General features: G+C 39.6%; 1 long non-coding RNA gene across 1 annotated transcript; it reads left to right on the top strand.

Moving 5' to 3' along the window:
• Positions 1 to 2499: 2499 nt before the first annotated feature.
• LOC145875855 (uncharacterized) lies at positions 2500 to 17736 on the top strand. The gene is made up of 2 exons (XR_014391359.1): positions 2500 to 2686; positions 17122 to 17736. It is a non-coding gene; the product is annotated as an uncharacterized LOC145875855 (long non-coding RNA).
• The last annotated feature ends 284 nt before the right edge of the window (positions 17737 to 18020 follow it).

Raw genomic sequence — 18020 nt, 5'->3', positions numbered from 1 at the left:
TGGGGAGAGGTTAAGGTTAGGCGTGGGGTTTGGGGAGAGGTTAAGGTTAGGCGTGGGGTTTGGGGAGATGTTAACCTGTTGGGGCTCGGGGGCAGTATTGAGACATTTTGAAAAAAATATGTGCCCATTTTTAACTGCCTCCTACACCAACTCAGAAGCTAGGATATGCATATTATTAACACATTCGGATAGAAAACACTCTGAATTTTCTAAAACAGTTTGAATGGTGTCTGTAAGTATAACAAAACTCATATTGCAGGCAAAAACCTGTGAAAAATAGATCCCAAAAAATTTGGATTTTGTGACTGTACTATTTAGTGTCATTGTTTTATAGATACCATAGTGAGAAAGGATTCATTTCGCAACACCTACGGCTTCCACTAGATGTCAACGATCTTTATAAAGTTGTTTGAAGCGTCTATGATAAACAGAGAGCAAATTAGAATCCAAGGAAGTTGACATGTCATCACTTCATTTTTTTGCGCCTGCGCATAAATCTGAGAGACGTGAGTTTGTCATCATTTTTTATCTAGACATAGGATAGGTTGTGTGAAAATATTACTGATGTTTAACGTTAAAAATGGACCAAAAGATTAATGCTAAACAACATTTGACATGTTTGAACGAACATAAATAGATCATTTACTAGTTTTTTTTAGCTTTTCGGCGTGATTTTACCAGCCCCACACCACGTTTTGTGGGAGCATAATGAACGCTAAGTACTTGGTGTTATTTGGACATAAATTATGAACTTTGTCAAAAGAAACCACATTTGTTCCGGACCTGGAATGCCTTCCGGACCTGGGATCCTGCCTTCTGATGGAGATAATCAAAGGTAAGGGGGTATTTACAATGTTATTATCGATTTTAGATGATGCTAACTGTATAGCATAGCCTGTTGTTCTTAGCATAGCACCCCGTTTATTGCAAAATGTGATTTCCCAGTAAAGTTATTTTGAGATCTGGCCATTCGGTAGCAATTACGAGATGATAATATATTATTCTTTGAATGACAATATTATAATTTACCAATGTTTTCGAATAGTAATTTTGTTATGTTCACCGGAAGCATTTCAGAGAAGAAAAAAATCTGAATTTCACGCTACTGTAAAATGCTGTTTTTGGATATAAATATGAACTTGATGGAACAAAAAATGCATGTATTGTATAACATAATGTCCTAGGAGTGTCATCTGATGGAGATTGACAAAAGTTAGTGCATAATTCAAGCTGGTTTCTGCTTTTGGTGATGCCTGACCTTGAATTGAAAATGGATGTTTGTACTTTTGTGGCTATGTACTGTCCTAACATAATCTAACTTTATGCTTTTGCCGTAAAGCCTCTTTGAAAATCGAACAATGTGGTTAGATTAAGGAGATGTTTATCATTTAAATTGTGTAAAATAGTTGATTGTTTGAGAAATTGAAATTATTAGATTTTTGATGTTTTGAATTTCCAGCCTTGTTAGCAATCATTTTTACATTTTTTTTTTTTTACATTTTAGTCATTTAGCAGACGCTCTTATCCAGAGCGACTTACAGTAGTGAATGCATACATTTCATACAATTTCATACATTTTTTTCTGTGCTGGCCCCCCGTGGGAATCGAACCCACAACCCTGGTGTTGCAAACACCATGCTCTACCAACTGAGCTACAGGCTCGGGGTTCATTGCTAACCTGTAGCCCCAACAGGTTAAGGTTAGGAGTAGGATTGAGGTTGAGATTAAGAGAGGTGGATGGTTTGATGTGGTCTGTGAGGGTTGGATGAATGGGAGAGAGGGCTGCCAATGTGTTGTTTTTAATGGTTCTTAAAAATCGTTTTGAATATCCTCTTCTTCTGAGTGCATTGAATAGTGTATTTATTGCATAATCCAGGTCTTGCTTGCAAGATGATATCCTGTAGAACCGTATGATTTGTGATTTTATTATTCCCTTAAATGTATGTTTAGGATGGTAACTGTGTTTATGAAGTAAAGCATGTGTGTCTGTTGGTTTGAAGTAGACTCTAGTGTGTAGTGTTTTCTGTGGTTGATTGTTATTACTGAAAAACACTGTTGTGTCTAAGAAGTTGACTTCTTGCGGATGAATTGTGTATTTAACCTTAATTGATGAATGATGGCTGTTGAGAATGTTCATAAAGTCTGTGAATAATTGGATGTCGTGGGGCCAGGCTCCTATTATGTCGTCTAAAAACCGGTAATAAAAAGTGGGTTGATATGAACACTTGGCCAGTGCCTCTCTCTCCCATTCAGCCATGTATATGTTGGCGTAAGCAGGTGCGAATTTTTTGCCCATAGCTGTTCCCTCCACCTGCAGGTAATAGTGATCGTTAAATAAAAAGTGATTGCTAGTAAGGCTGATTTCTAATAGTTGTAATATTTCTTTGTCCGGTCTGGGTATCTCTTAAAGATTTATGGGGGGGTGTGTGACGACCCTCCCACTCTGTCTGCCGTATTCTCTCTGTTCTTGTTTCCTTGTTAGGATGCCGGTGGGCGGAGTTGGAAGGGTCGTCAGCTAAATGGGAAGCACGTGGGCCCAGCTGTGTCCCAGGATAAAGAGACCTCTTCCACAGTTATTGAGAAGACTCTCTCCATGCAGACACTTTGTTGATTTTGGTTGTGTAGTTTTGTGGCTTTTTGGTTATTTCCTTTGGCACCTTTCAAGACCCTGCATTATTACATTCAGGTATGCAAAACACTCACTTACACTACTGATTACTGATTACACACACGCCATTGTTAATTATTTAGTTATTTTAGTTAATAAATATATATTTTGATACTCCTTGTCTCCACGTTGTCTCCCTTTTGTTGCGAACTCAGAGCCGGTTCGTAACAAGTGGGGGCTCATCCGGGATCTTGAACTTGTGTTTGGGAGAAAACGTGGCGGTATGTTAACCTCTCTAGGCTAGGCGGGACGAATTCGTCCCACCTACGTAACAGCCACTGCTATCCTGTGGCGCGATTTTCAAAACCTTAAAAATCCTATTACTTCAATTTCTCAAACATATGACTATTTTACAGCCATTTAAAGACAAGACTCTCGTTAATCTAACCACACTGTCCGATTTCAAAAAGGCTTTACAACGAAAGCAAAACATTAGATTATGTCAGCAGAGTACCAAGCCAGAAATAATCAGACACCCATTTTTCAAGCCAGCATATAATGTCACCAAAACCCAGAAGACAGCTAAATGCAGCACTCACCTTTGATGATCTTCATCAGATGACAACCCTAGGACATTATGTTATACAATACATGCATGTTTTGTTCAATCAAGTTCATATTTATATCAAAAAACTGCTTTTTACATTAGCATGTGACGTTCAGAACTAGCATACCCCCCGCAAACTTCCGGGGAATTCGCTAACATTTTACTAAATTACTCACGATAAACGTTCACAAAAAGCATAACAATTATTTTAAGAATTATAGATACAGACCTCCTCTATGCACTCGATATGTCCGATTTTAAAATAGCTTTTTGGTGAAAGCACATTTTGCAATATTCTAAGTACATAGCCCAGGCATCACGGGCTCGCTATTTAGAGACCGGGCAAGTTTAGCACTCACCATAATCATATTTACTATTATAAAAGTTTGATTACCTTTTGTTGTCTTCGTCAGAATGCACACCCAGGACTGCTACTTCAATAACAAATGTTGGTTTGGTCCAAAATAATCCATCGTTATATCCGAATAGCGGCGTTTTGTTCGTGCGTTCCAGACACTATCCGAAATAGTAAAGAAGTGTCGCGCGCATGGCGCAATTCGTGACAATAAAATTCTAAATATTCCATTACCGTACTTTGAAGCATGTCAACCGCTGTTTAAAATCAATTTTTACGACATTTTTCTCGTAGAAAAGCGATAATATTCCGACAGGGAATCTCCTTTTCGGCAAACAGAGGAAAAAATCCCAAAGGCGGGGGCGGTCGGGGTCACGCGCATAAGCCCAGTGTCCCTTGATCGGCCACTTGAGAAAGGCGATAATGTGTTTCAGCCTGGGGCTGGAATGACGACATTCTGTTTTTTCCCGGGCTCTGAGAGCCTATGGAAGACGTGGGAAGTGTCACGTTAGAGCAGAGATCCTTAGTAAATGATAGAGATGGAAAAGAAGTTCAAGAAATGGTCAGACAGGCCACTTCCTGTAAAGGAATCTCTCAGGTTTTGACCTGCCATTTGAGTTCTGTTATACTCAGACACCATTCAAACAGTTTTAGAAAATTTAGGGTGTTTTCTATCCATATGTAATAAGTATATGCATATTCTAGTTACTGGGTAGGAGTGGTAACCAGATTAAATCGGGTATGTTTTTTATCCAGCCGTGTCAATACTGCCCCCTAGCCCTAACAGGTTAACGTTAAATCTAGGCCTACGGCGTTAGCTGCGTCTGTTCCACATCACTTTACTCCTGACACATTGTCTCAGGCCCAGGGGCATGTGAAAGTCCATATTGACCCAGGCTATTTACCTTTCATTACGGAGGGTTTTGTGTCTATGTTAGGAAGTAAGAACCTAGTGCCAGTGAAGATCCTACGAGACACAGGTGCCTCGGAATCGTTTGTGTTGGAATCTGTGTTACCTTTCTCTGCTGAGACTGATTCTGGGAATAGTGTTCTAATTAGGGGAATAGGTTTGAACAATCTGTCAGTTCCATTGCATAAACTGATATTGGATTGTGGACTGGTGAAAGGTGACGTTGTTGTGGGGGTGCGTCCTTCGTTGCCTATTGAGGGTATCGACGTTATCCTTGGGAATAACTTGGCTGGTGAGCGTGTGTGGCCTGTCGTGTTTCCATCTCTAGTGGTTTCCACTAAACCGTCAATTGTAGGGATTCCTGATGAGAGTGCGCAGAGTTTCCCAGCGGTGTTCTCTGCGGGTGCAGTGACGCGGTCTATGAGCCATGGTGACCCGGTCCCTGCTCCGGTAAATGAGAATACCACAAAGAAGTCTCTCACTGTTTTCCCTGTTATCCCGTTATCTGTATTCCGCTCCGATCTAATCAATGCGCCACGGACTGACCCCACATTAGAAGAGTTGCGTGACCAAATTGTGCCTGTGGAACAGTTGGGAGATGTCGCACATGGTTATTTTCTCCAAGAGGATGTTCTGATGAGAAAGTGGGAGTCTACAGAGGATGGTAAAACTGTTCGTTTGGCTGATACCGTTACTTCCCTTGGTTCTTGTAATACTAGGTCTGTGCATGAGGACAAATGTTCCTGGTCCCGATGATTGCATACTGCAGGGTAGATTGAAAAATTCAGAGACACTGGATATTTTGGATAGCGCTTTTACTCAGCTACCTGTTGATGGGCGGAAAGAGCTGGTTGGTCTGATTCGGAAAATTCCAGGTTTGTTTTCTGTGACACCTACACGTTGTGACGGCCCTGAATGTTTCTGAACCGTCTCAGTGCTTCTCCTTCCAATAGGGCGCTTTCCCTTTAATTCTCAATTAATTAGTGCTTCTTCCAATAGGGCGCTTCCCCTTTAATTCCCAATTAAATAGCCAGCATCAGCTGTGCAAAAGAGGAGTTGTGATGGAAACATGAATGAGGATGTGTTCGACCCTCAGTTCTGAAGCGTCTCTCTTCCGTTTGTTGTGCTGCTTTAAAAGTGTGCTTTGTGTAGCCTAATAGAAAATCTACCCAAGGTCGGCTCCACTCTTGCATCTGTGGACTACACCTCTCCGTTGGTTTTCGTGGCCTTTCTCCGCTGGAGATCTGTCGGCGGATTGGCTTCTCTGACTGACCGACGGACTACAACCTTTTTTTGTATACGGTATTTCATTTGTTTTGGTGTGATGTATACTGTGATGATTTAGGTAGTTAGTTGTAGTTGAGGATTTATTGAAATGTGTGGTAAAATATTTGTTCTTTTCATTGTATGATTGACACAGGGTTTACGCTACACTGTATGAACGGACAACCATTGCGTGACTAAGGTCACTTGAGTTCCCTGAACTTGTTTACCGGGCTGGACTCTTTTTAGGCCCGAGGTACAGGACATTTCTGGAGGAACCAGAGCTGTTTAAAGCTCATTATTGTTATATTGTTGTGTGTGTGTGTGTGTGATCATTTAGGTTGTTAATACAACCACGCAAAAGAATACAGTTGTTTTGAAGTTATTTCCATTGTTTTAAGGGTTTATGAAAAGTGTATTTCCATCCTGACTTTTACATGAGTCCTTTGTATTGGTGTAGACTTGACGGACCAGATGGGACTCATTCCCTATCAAACTAAAAGGAGAAACTAATATTTTCTCTGGTAGGCACAACCTACCTGGCACCCCTATAAATTATAACCTCAAGTCAAAACCGTTACAACGTACAAACTTGATAGAGCATAATATTGACATTGGAGATGCTGACCCCATTCGTCAGCGGTTCTATAGAGTCTCTGTAGAGAAACTGCGTTGTCTGGATGCTGAGGTCAGGTACATGCTGGAGAGTAAGATAGCAGAGCCTTCTTTCTCCAGTTGGGCTTCTCCCTGTATCTTGGTCAGTAAACCGGATGGAACGGACCACCGTAAGGTAAACGGAGTCACTAAGCCAGATTAATTTCCTCTTCCTCGGATGGAGGACTGCGTTGATCAAGTCGGCGCAGCTGTTTGTGCAAATTTGACCTGTTATTGTGCTATTGGCAGGTGCCACTGACGAGTAGGGCACATGACATTTTTGCCTTTATTACACCCTCTGGTCTGTACTCGTATTCGGTTATGAGTTTAGTGACTATGAATCGTTGGAGTCACTATGAATCGTTGGAGTCACTATGAATCGTTGGAGTCACTATGAATCGTTGGAGTCACTATGAATCATTGGAGTGACTATGAATCGTTGGGAAATGACAACCGTTGAGAAGTGACTATGAACCGTTGGAAGATGTTGTTTGCGTTTGTAGCTGATGTGGTCTCTTGTGCGCCCTGTTCCTGAATGTTATGTGACTGACCAAAGCTAGTTAAATAGGACATTCTCAGTAATGTAGCACACATGGTCTGTTCCAGTGTGACTAGAGCTATCATTTGACACCGTTTCAATAGACAATGGAGCTTTTCTGCAATTTTTATGCACCCTCAGACAAATTTGACAAACAAAGCTAAATTGAATTTACTACAAAAACGACCCAGTTTAGAGGGCTAAAAGCTAGTTAAATAGGACATTCTCAGTAATGTAGCACACATGGTCTGTTCCAGTGTGACTAGAGCTATCATTTGACACCGTTTCAATAGACAATGGAGCTTTTCTGCGATTTTTATGCACCCTCAGACAAATTTGACATACAAAGCTAATTTGAATTTGATACAAAAACGACCCAGTTTAGAGGGCTAAAAGCTAGTTAAATAGGACATTCTCAGTAATGTAGCACACATGGTCTGTTCCAGTGTGACTAGAGCTATCATTTGACACCGTTTCAATAGACAATGGAGCTTTTCTGCGATTTTCATGCACCCTCAGACAAATTTGACAAACAAAGCTAAATTGAATTTGATACAAAAACGACCCAGTTTAGAGGGCTAAAAGCTAGTTAAATAGGACATTCTCAGTAATGTAGCACACATGGTCTGTTCCAGTGTGACTAGAGCTATCATTTGACATCGTTTCAATAGACAATGGAGCTTTTCTGCGATTTTTATGCACCCCCAGACAAATTTGACAAACAAAGCTAAATTGAATTTGATACAAAAACGACCCAGTTTAGAGGGCTAAAAGCTAGTTAAATAGGACATTCTCAGTAATGTAGCACACATGGTCTGTTCCAGTGTGACTAGAGCTATCATTTGACACCGTTTCAATAGACAATGGAGCTTTTCTGCGATTTTTATGCACCCTCAGACAAATTTGACAAACAAAGCTAAATTGAATTTACTACAAAAACGACCCAGTTTAGAGGGCTAAAAGCTAGTTAAATAGGACATTCTCAGTAATGTAGCACACATGGTCTGTTCCAGTGTGACTAGAGCTATCATTTGACACCGTTTCAATAGACAATGGAGCTTTTCTGCGATTTTTATGCACCCCCAGACAAATTTGACAAACAAAGCTAAATTGAATTTACTACAAAACGACCCAGTTTAGAGGGCTAAAAGCTAGTTAAATAGGACATTCTCACTAATGTAGCACACATGGTCTGTTCCAGTGTGACTAGAGCTATCATTTGACACCGTTTCAATAGACAATGGAGCTTTTCTGCGATTTTTATGCACCCCCAGACAAATTTGACAAAGCTAAATTGAATTTACTACAAAAACGACCCAGTTTAGAGGGCTAAAAGCTAGTTAAATAGGACATTCTCAGTAATGTAGCACACATGGTCTGTTCCAGTGTGACTAGAGCTATCATTTGACACCGTTTCAATAGACAATGGAGCTTTTCTGCGATTTTTATGCATCCCCAGACAAATTTGACAAACAAAGCTAAATTGAATTTGATACAAAAACGACCCAGTTTAGAGGGCTAAAAGCTAGTTAAATAGGACATTCTCAGTAATGTAGCACACATGGTCTGTTCCAGTGTGACTAGAGCTATCATTTGACACCGTTTCAATAGACAATGGAGCTTTTCTGCGATTTTTATGCACCCCCAGACAAATTTGACAAAGCTAAATTGAATTTACTACAAAAACGACCCAGTTTAGAGGGCTAAAAGCTAGTTAAATAGGACATTCTCAGTAATTTAGCACACATGGTCTGTTCCAGTGTGACTAGAGCATTCATTTGACACCGTTTCAATAGACAATGGAGCTTTTCTGCGATTTTTATGCACCCTCAGACAAATTTGACAAACAATGCTAAATTGAATTTGATACAAAAACGACCCAGTTTAGAGGGCTAAAAGCTAGTTAAATAGGACATTCTCAGTAATGTAGCACACATGGTCTGTTCCAGTGTGACTAGAGCTATCATTTGACACCGTTTCAATAGACAATGGAGCTTTTCTGCGATTTTTATGCACCCCCAGACAAATTATTCAAACAAAGCTAAATTGAATTTACTACAAAAACGACCCAGTTTAGAGGGCTAAAAGCTAGTTAAATAGGACATTCTCAGTAATGTAGCACACATGGTCTGTTCCAGTGTGACTAGAGCTATCATTTGACACCGTTTCAATAGACAATGGAGCTTTTCTGCGATTTTTATGCACCCCCAGACAAATTTGACAAAGCTAAATTGAATTTACTACAAAAACGACCCAGTTTAGAGGGCTAAAAGCTAGTTAAATAGGACATTCTCAGTAATGTAGCACACATGGTCTGTTCCAGTGTGACTAGAGCTATCATTTGACACCGTTTCAATAGACAATGGAGCTTTTCTGCGATTTTTATGCACCCTCAGACAAATTTGACAAACAAAGCTAAATTGAATTTGATACAAAAACGACCCAGTTTAGAGGGCTAAAAGCTAGTTAAATAGGACATTCTCAGTAATGTAGCACACATGGTCTGTTCCAGTGTGACTAGAGCTATCATTTGACACCGTTTCAATAGACAATGGAGCTTTTCTGCTATTTTTATGCACCCTCAGACAAATTTGACATACAAAGCTAATTTGAATTTGATACAAAAACGACCCAGTTTAGAGGGCTAAAAGCTAGTTAAATAGGACATTCTCAGTAATGTAGCACACATGGTCTGTTCCAGTGTGACTAGAGCTATCATTTGACATCGTTTCAATAGACAATGGAGCTTTTCTGCGATTTTTATGCACCCCCAGACAAATTTGACAAACAAAGCTAAATTGAATTTACTACAAAACGACCCAGTTTAGAGGGCTAAAAGCTAGTTAAATAGGACATTCTCACTAATGTAGCACACATGGTCTGTTCCAGTGTGACTAGAGCTATCATTTGACACCGTTTCAATAGACAATGGAGCTTTTCTGCGATTTTTATGCACCCCCAGACAAATTTGACAAAGCTAAATTGAATTTACTACAAAAACGACCCAGTTTAGAGGGCTAAAAGCTAGTTAAATAGGACATTCTCAGTAATGTAGCACACATGGTCTGTTCCAGTGTGACTAGAGCTATCATTTGACACCGTTTCAATAGACAATGGAGCTTTTCTGCGATTTTTATGCATCCCCAGACAAATTTGACAAACAAAGCTAAATTGAATTTGATACAAAAACGACCCAGTTTAGAGGGCTAAAAGCTAGTTAAATAGGACATTCTCAGTAATGTAGCACACATGGTCTGTTCCAGTGTGACTAGAGCTATCATTTGACACCGTTTCAATAGACAATGGAGCTTTTCTGCGATTTTTATGCACCCCCAGACAAATTTGACAAAGCTAAATTGAATTTACTACAAAAACGACCCAGTTTAGAGGGCTAAAAGCTAGTTAAATAGGACATTCTCAGTAATTTAGCACACATGGTCTGTTCCAGTGTGACTAGAGCATTCATTTGACACCGTTTCAATAGACAATGGAGCTTTTCTGCGATTTTTATGCACCCTCAGACAAATTTGACAAACAATGCTAAATTGAATTTGATACAAAAACGACCCAGTTTAGAGGGCTAAAAGCTAGTTAAATAGGACATTCTCAGTAATGTAGCACACATGGTCTGTTCCAGTGTGACTAGAGCTATCATTTGACACCGTTTCAATAGACAATGGAGCTTTTCTGCGATTTTTATGCACCCCCAGACAAATTATTCAAACAAAGCTAAATTGAATTTACTACAAAAACGACCCAGTTTAGAGGGCTAAAAGCTAGTTAAATAGGACATTCTCACTAATGTAGCACACATGGTCTGTTCCAGTGTGACTAGAGCTATCATTTGACACCGTTTCAATAGACAATGGAGCTTTTCTGCGATTTTTATGCACCCCCAGACAAATTTGACAAACGCTAAATTGAATTTGACTACAAAAACGACCCAGTTTAGAGGGCTAAAAGCTAGTTAAATAGGACATTCTCAGTAATGTAGCACACATGGTCTGTTCCAGTGTGACTAGAGCTATCATTTGACACCGTTTCAATAGACAATGGAGCTTTTCTGCGATTTTTATGCACCCTCAGACAAATTTGACAAACAAAGCTAAATTGAATTTGATACAAAAACGACCCAGTTTAGAGGGCTAAAAGCTAGTTAAATAGGACATTCTCAGTAATGTAGCACACATGGTCTGTTCCAGTGTGACTAGAGCTATCATTTGACACCGTTTCAATAGACAATGGAGCTTTTCTGCTATTTTTATGCACCCTCAGACAAATTTGACATACAAAGCTAATTTGAATTTGATACAAAAACGACCCAGTTTAGAGGGCTAAAAGCTAGTTAAATAGGACATTCTCAGTAATGTAGCACACATGGTCTGTTCCAGTGTGACTAGAGCTATCATTTGACATCGTTTCAATAGACAATGGAGCTTTTCTGCGATTTTTATGCACCCCCAGACAAATTTGACAAACAAAGCTAAATTGAATTTGATACAAAAACGACCCAGTTTAGAGGGCTAAAAGCTAGTTAACCTGTTAGGGCTAGGGGGCAGCATTGACACGGCTGGATAAAAAACATACCCGATTTAATCTGGTTACCACTCCTACTCAGTAACTACAATATGCATATACTTATTACATATGGATAGAAAACACCCTAAATTTTCTAAAACTGTTTGAATGGTGTCTGTGAGTATAACAGAACTCAAATGGCAGGTCAAAACCTGAGAGATTCCTTTACAGGAAGTGGCCTGTCTGACCATTTCTGGAACTTCTTTGCCATCTCTATCATTTACTAAGGATCTCTGCTCTAACGTGACACTTCCCACGTCTTCCATAGGCTCTCAGAGCCCGGGAAAAAAGAGAATGTCGTCATTCCAGCCCCAGGCTGAAACACATTATCGCCTTTCTCAAGTGGCCCATCAAGAGACACTAGCTTATGCGCGTGACCCCGACCGCCCCCGCCTTTGGGATTTTTTCCTCTGTTTGCCGAAAAGGAGATTCCCTGTCGGAATATTATCGCTTTTCTACGAGAAAAATGACGTAAAAATTGATTTTAAACAGCGGTTGACATGCTTCGACGTACGGCAATGGAATACTTTGAATTTAATTGTCAGGAATTGCGCCAAGCGCGCGACACTTCTTTACTATTTCGGATAGTGTCTGGAACGCACGAACAAAACGCCGCTATTCGGATATAACGATGGATTATTTTGGACCAAACCAACATTTGTTATTGAAGTAGACGTCCTGGGTGTGCATTCTGACGAAGACAACAAAAGGTAATGACATTTTTATAATAGTAAATATGATTATGGTGAGTGCTAAACTTGCCGGGTGTCTAAATAGCGAGCCCGTGATGCCTGGGCTATGTACTTAGAATATTGCAAAATGTGCTTTCACCAAAAAGCTATTTTAAAATCGGACATATCGAGTGCATAGAGGAGGTCTGTATCTATAATTCTTAAAATAATTGTTATGCTTTTTGTGAACGTTTATCGTGAGTAATTTAGTAAAATGTTAGCGAATTCCCCGTAAGTTTGCGGGGGGTATGCTAGTTCTGAACGTCACATGCTAATGTAAAAAGCTGGTTTTTGATATAAATATGAACTTGATTGAACAAAACATGCATGTATTGTATAACATAATGTCCTAGGGTTGTCATCTGATGAAGATCATCAAAGGTGAGTGCTGCATTTAGCTGTCTTCTGGGTTTTGGTGACATTATATGCTGGCTTGAAAAATGGGTGTCTGATTATTTCTGGCTTGGTACTCTGCTGACATAATCTAATGTTTTGCTTTCGTTGTAAAGCCTTTTTGAAATCGGACAGTGTGGTTAGATTAACGAGAGTCTTATCTTTAAATGGCTGTAAAATAGTCATATGTTTGAGAAATTGAAGTAATAGGATTTTTAAGATTTTGAAAATCGCGCCACAGGCTGCAAGTGGCTGTTACGTAGGTGGGACGAATTCGTCCCGCCTAGCCTAGAGAGGATAAGTATATGCATATTCTAGTTACTGAGTAGGAGTGGTAACCAGATTAAATCGGGTATGTTTTTTATCCAGCCGTGTCAATGCTGCCCCCTAGCCCTAACAGGTTAAATAGGACATTCTCAGTAATGTAGCACACATGGTCTGTTCCAGTGTGACTAGAGCTATCATTTGACACCGTTTCAATAGACAATGGAGCTTTTCTGCGATTTTTATGCACCCTCAGACAAATTTGACAAACAAAGCTAAATTGAATTTACTACAAAAACGACCCAGTTTAGAGGGCTAAAAGCTAGTTAAATAGGACATTCTCAGTAATGTAGCACACATGGTCTGTTCCAGTGTGACTAGAGCTATCATTTGACACCGTTTCAATAGACAATGGAGCTTTTCTGCGATTTTTTATGCACCCCAAGACAAATTTGACAAACAAAGCTAAATTGAATTTACTACAAAAACGACCCAGTTTAGAGGGCTAAAAGCTAGTTAAATAGGACATTCTCAGTAATGTAGCACACATGGTCTGTTCCAGTGTGACTAGAGCTATCATTTGACACCGTTTCAATAGACAATGGAGCTTTTCTGCGATTTTTATGCACCCCCAGACAAATTTGACAAACAAAGCTAAATTGAATTTACTACAAAAACGACCCAGTTTAGAGGGCTAAAAGCTAGTTAAATTGGACATTCTCAGTAATGTAGCACACATGGTCTGTTCCAGTTTGACTAGAGCTATCATTTGACACCGTTTCAATAGACAATGGAGCTTTTCTGCGATTTTTATGCACCCCCAGACAAATTTGACAAAGCTAAATTGAATTTACTACAAAAACGACCCAGTTTAGAGGGCTAAAAGCTAGTTAAATAGGACATTCTCAGTAATGTAGCACACATGGTCTGTTCCAGTGTGACTAGAGCTATCATTTGACACCGTTTCAATAGACAATGGAGCTTTTCTGCGATTTTTATGCACCCCCAGACAAATTTGACAAACAAAGCTAAATTGAATTTACTACAAAAACGACCCAGTTTAGAGGGCTAAAAGCTAGTTAAATAGGACATTCTCAGTAATGTAGCACACATGGTCTGTTCCAGTGTGACTAGAGCTATCATTTGACACCGTTTCAATAGACAATGGAGCTTTTCTGCGATTTTTATGCACCCCCAGACAAATTTGACAAACAAAGCTAAATTGAATTTACTACAAAAACGACCCAGTTTAGAGGGCTAAAAGCTAGTTAAATAGGACATTCTCAGTAATGTAGCACACATGGTCTGTTCCAGTGTGACTAGAGCTATCTTTTGACACCGTTTCAATAGACAATGGAGATTTTCTGCGATTTTTATGCACCCTCAGACAAATTTGACAAACAAAGCTAAATTGAATTTACTACAAAAACGACCCAGTTTAGAGGGCTAAAAGCTAGTTAAATAGGACATTCTCAGTAATGTAGCACACATGGTCTGTTCCAGTGTGACTAGAGCTATCATTTGACACCGTTTCAATAGACAATGGAGCTTTTCTGCGATTTTTATGCACCCCCAGACAAATTAGACAAACAAAGCTAAATTGAATTTACTACAAAAACGACCCAGTTTAGAGGGCTAAAAGCTAGTTAAATAGGACATTCTCACTAATGTAGCACACATGGTCTGTTCCAGTGTGACTAGAGCTATCATTTGACATCGTTTCAATAGACAATGGAGCTTTTCTGCGATTTTTATGCACCCTCAGACAAATTTGACAAACAAAGCTAAATTGAATTTACTACAAAAACGACCCAGTTTAGAGGGCTAAAAGCTAGTTAAATAGGACATTCTCAGTAATGTAGCACACATGGTCTGTTCCAGTGTGACTAGAGCTATCATTTGACACCGTTTCAATAGACAATGGAGCTTTTCTGCGATTTTTATGCACCCCTAGACAAATTTGACAAACAGCTAAATTGAATTTACTACAAAAACGACCCAGTTTAGTGGGCTAAAAGCTAGTTAAATTGGACATTCTCAGTAATGTAGCACACATGGTCTGTTCCAGTTTGACTAGAGCTATCATTTGACACCGTTTCAATAGACAATGGAGCTTTTCTGCGATTTTTATGCACCCCCAGACAAATTTGACAAACAAAGCTAAATTGAATTTACTACAAAAACGACCCAGTTTAGAGGGCTAAAAGCTAGTTAAATAGGACATTCTCAGTAATGTAGCACACATGGTCTGTTCCAGTGTGACTAGAGCTATCATTTGACACCGTTTCAATAGACAATGGAGCTTTTCTGCATTTTTTATGCACCCCAAGACAAATTTGACAAACAAAGCTAAATTGAATTTACTACAAACGACCCAGTTTAGAGGGCTAAAAGCTAGTTAAATAGGACATTCTCAGTAATGTAGCACACATGGTCTGTTCCAGTGTGACTAGAGCTGTCATTTGACACCGTTTCAATAGACAATGGAGCTTTTCTGCGATTTTTATGCACCCTCAGACAAATTTGACAAACAAAGCTAAATTGAATTTGATACAAAAACGACCCAGTTTAGAGGGCTAAAAGCTAGTTAAATTGGACATTCTCAGTAATGTAGCACACATGGTCTGTTCCAGTTTGACTAGAGCTATCATTTGACACCGTTTCAATAGACAATGGAGCTTTTCTGCGATTTTTATGCACCCCCAGACAAATTTGACAAAGCTAAATTGAATTTACTACAAAAACGACCCAGTTTAGAGGGCTAAAAGCTAGTTAAATAGGACATTCTCAGTAATGTAGCACACATGGTCTGTTCCAGTGTGACTAGAGCTATCATTTGACACCGTTTCAATAGACAATGGAGCTTTTCTGCGATTTTTATGCACCCCCAGACAAATTTGACAAACAAAGCTAAATTGAATTTACTACAAAAACGACCCAGTTTAGAGGGCTAAAAGCTAGTTAAATAGGACATTCTCAGTAATGTAGCACACATGGTCTGTTCCAGTGTGACTAGAGCTATCATTTGACACCGTTTCAATAGACAATGGAGCTTTTCTGCATTTTTTCTGCACCCCCAGACAAATTTGACAAACAAAGCTAAATTGAATTTACTACAAAAACGACCCAGTTTAGAGGGCTAAAAGCTAGTTAAATAGGACATTCTCACTAATGTAGCACACATGGTCTGTTCCAGTGTGACTAGAGCTATCATTTGACACCGTTTCAATAGACAATGGAGCTTTTCTGCGATTTTTATGCATCCCCAGACAAATTTGACAAACAAAGCTAAATTGAATTTGATACAAAAACGACCCAGTTTAGAGGGCTAAAAGCTAGTTAAATAGGACATTCTCAGTAATGTAGCACACATTGTCTGTTCCAGTGTGACTAGAGCTATCATTTGACACCATTTCAATAGACAATGGAGCTTTTCTGCGATTTTTATGCACCCCCAGACAAATTTGACAAAGCTAAATTGAATTTACTACAAAAACGACCCAGTTTAGAGGGCTAAAAGCTAGTTAAATAGGACATTCTCACTAATGTAGCACACATGGTCTGTTCCAGTGTGACTAGAGCTATCATTTGACACCGTTTCAATAGACAATGGAGCTTTTCTGCGATTTTTATGCATCCCCAGACAAATTTGACAAACAAAGCTAAATTGAATTTGATACAAAAACGACCCAGTTTAGAGGGCTAAAAGCTAGTTAAATAGGACATTCTCAGTAATGTAGCACACATTGTCTGTTCCAGTTTGACTAGAGCTATCATTTGACACCGTTTCAATAGACAATGGAGCTTTTCTGCGATTTTTATGCACCCCCAGACAAATTTGACAAACAAAGCTAAATTGAATTTACTACAAAAACGACCCAGTTTAGAGGGCTAAAAGCTAGTTAAATAGGACATTCTCAGTAATGTAGCACACATGGTCTGTTCCAGTGTGACTAGAGCTATCATTTGACACCGTTTCAATAGACAATGGAGCTTTTCTGCGATTTTTATGCAACCTCAAACAAATTTGAAAAACAAAGCTAAATTGAATTTGATACAAAAACAACCCAGTTTAGAGGGCTAAAAGCTAGTTAAATAGGACATTCTCAGTAATGTAGCACACATGGTCTGTTCCAGTGTGACTAGAGCTATCATTTGACACCGTTGTTACGTTCCCCAGTTTCTGTTGTGGTTTGTGTATTATCATGTATGTATTTCAGGAGATGGATTCCTGAAGTTCTCAACGAGCAGCTGATTGGGCAATCAACATTGATTGTTTGGAGAGCTGACCCCGCCCCCTCATCAGGACGCAGCTGTCTCCAATTACTAACTTCTTCTGAAGCTATATAAGCCCCAGTTCTGTTGCTCAGAAGAGTTGATGATTGCTGAGAGACAAGGCTAATGGCTGAGGGTTATAGCATGTTGGTTGTTTCCAAGAATTTTGGTATGTACTGTGTCCGTTGTTGCTGAGGGAGCTGATTGGTTGTGTGTGTCAATAGGATGCAGTGTTTTGATTATTGACTTACATTTGTGTAATTCTGTTTCATTTGTTCCCAGGGGGGGAAGGGGAAGGCACCTAGGGAGTGTTTAGGCAAGAGGCCCGCGGGCATACATATACCCGTAGTAGTTTGCTGTCTATGCACACTAGGAAAGACCTGGGCGGACCATCCCCTGTATTTTGGTTAGTGCACCAGGTGGTGCTAGATAGGTAAGTAGTGGGTAGTCAGGTAAGGTAGGAGAGGGGGCTTTGATATTTACTTTCTTTGCTTTGGTTCCGTCCAGCCCCTTTTTCCCAAACCTTACCACGTGAAGGAATAAATTCCCTGTTAACAGTATTCTCTGCCTATTCGTCATACTTGTTCACACCTACACTTCCCTACCTTATTCACAACAAGGAGAGTTGAGTTGTAGCAGGGTGTTGCGTTCCCTCTTTCTAGAGGCGTGCGTAACAACCGTTTCAATAGACAATGGAGCTTTTCTGCGATTTTTATGCACCCCCAGACAAATTTGACAAACAAAGCTAAATTGAATTTACTACAAAAACGACCCAGTTTAGAGGGCTAAAAGCTAGTTAAATAGGACATTCTCAGTAATGTAGCACACATGGTCTGTTCCAGTG

The sequence above is a fragment of the Salmo salar genome, unplaced genomic scaffold (genome assembly GCF_965601325.2).
Source record: "Salmo salar unplaced genomic scaffold, fSalSal1 ptg000370l, whole genome shotgun sequence".
Lineage (NCBI taxonomy): Eukaryota > Metazoa > Chordata > Actinopteri > Salmoniformes > Salmonidae > Salmo > Salmo salar.
The sequence above is the reverse complement of the archived record's forward strand: the minus strand, read 5'-3'. Positions and strand labels throughout refer to the sequence as shown.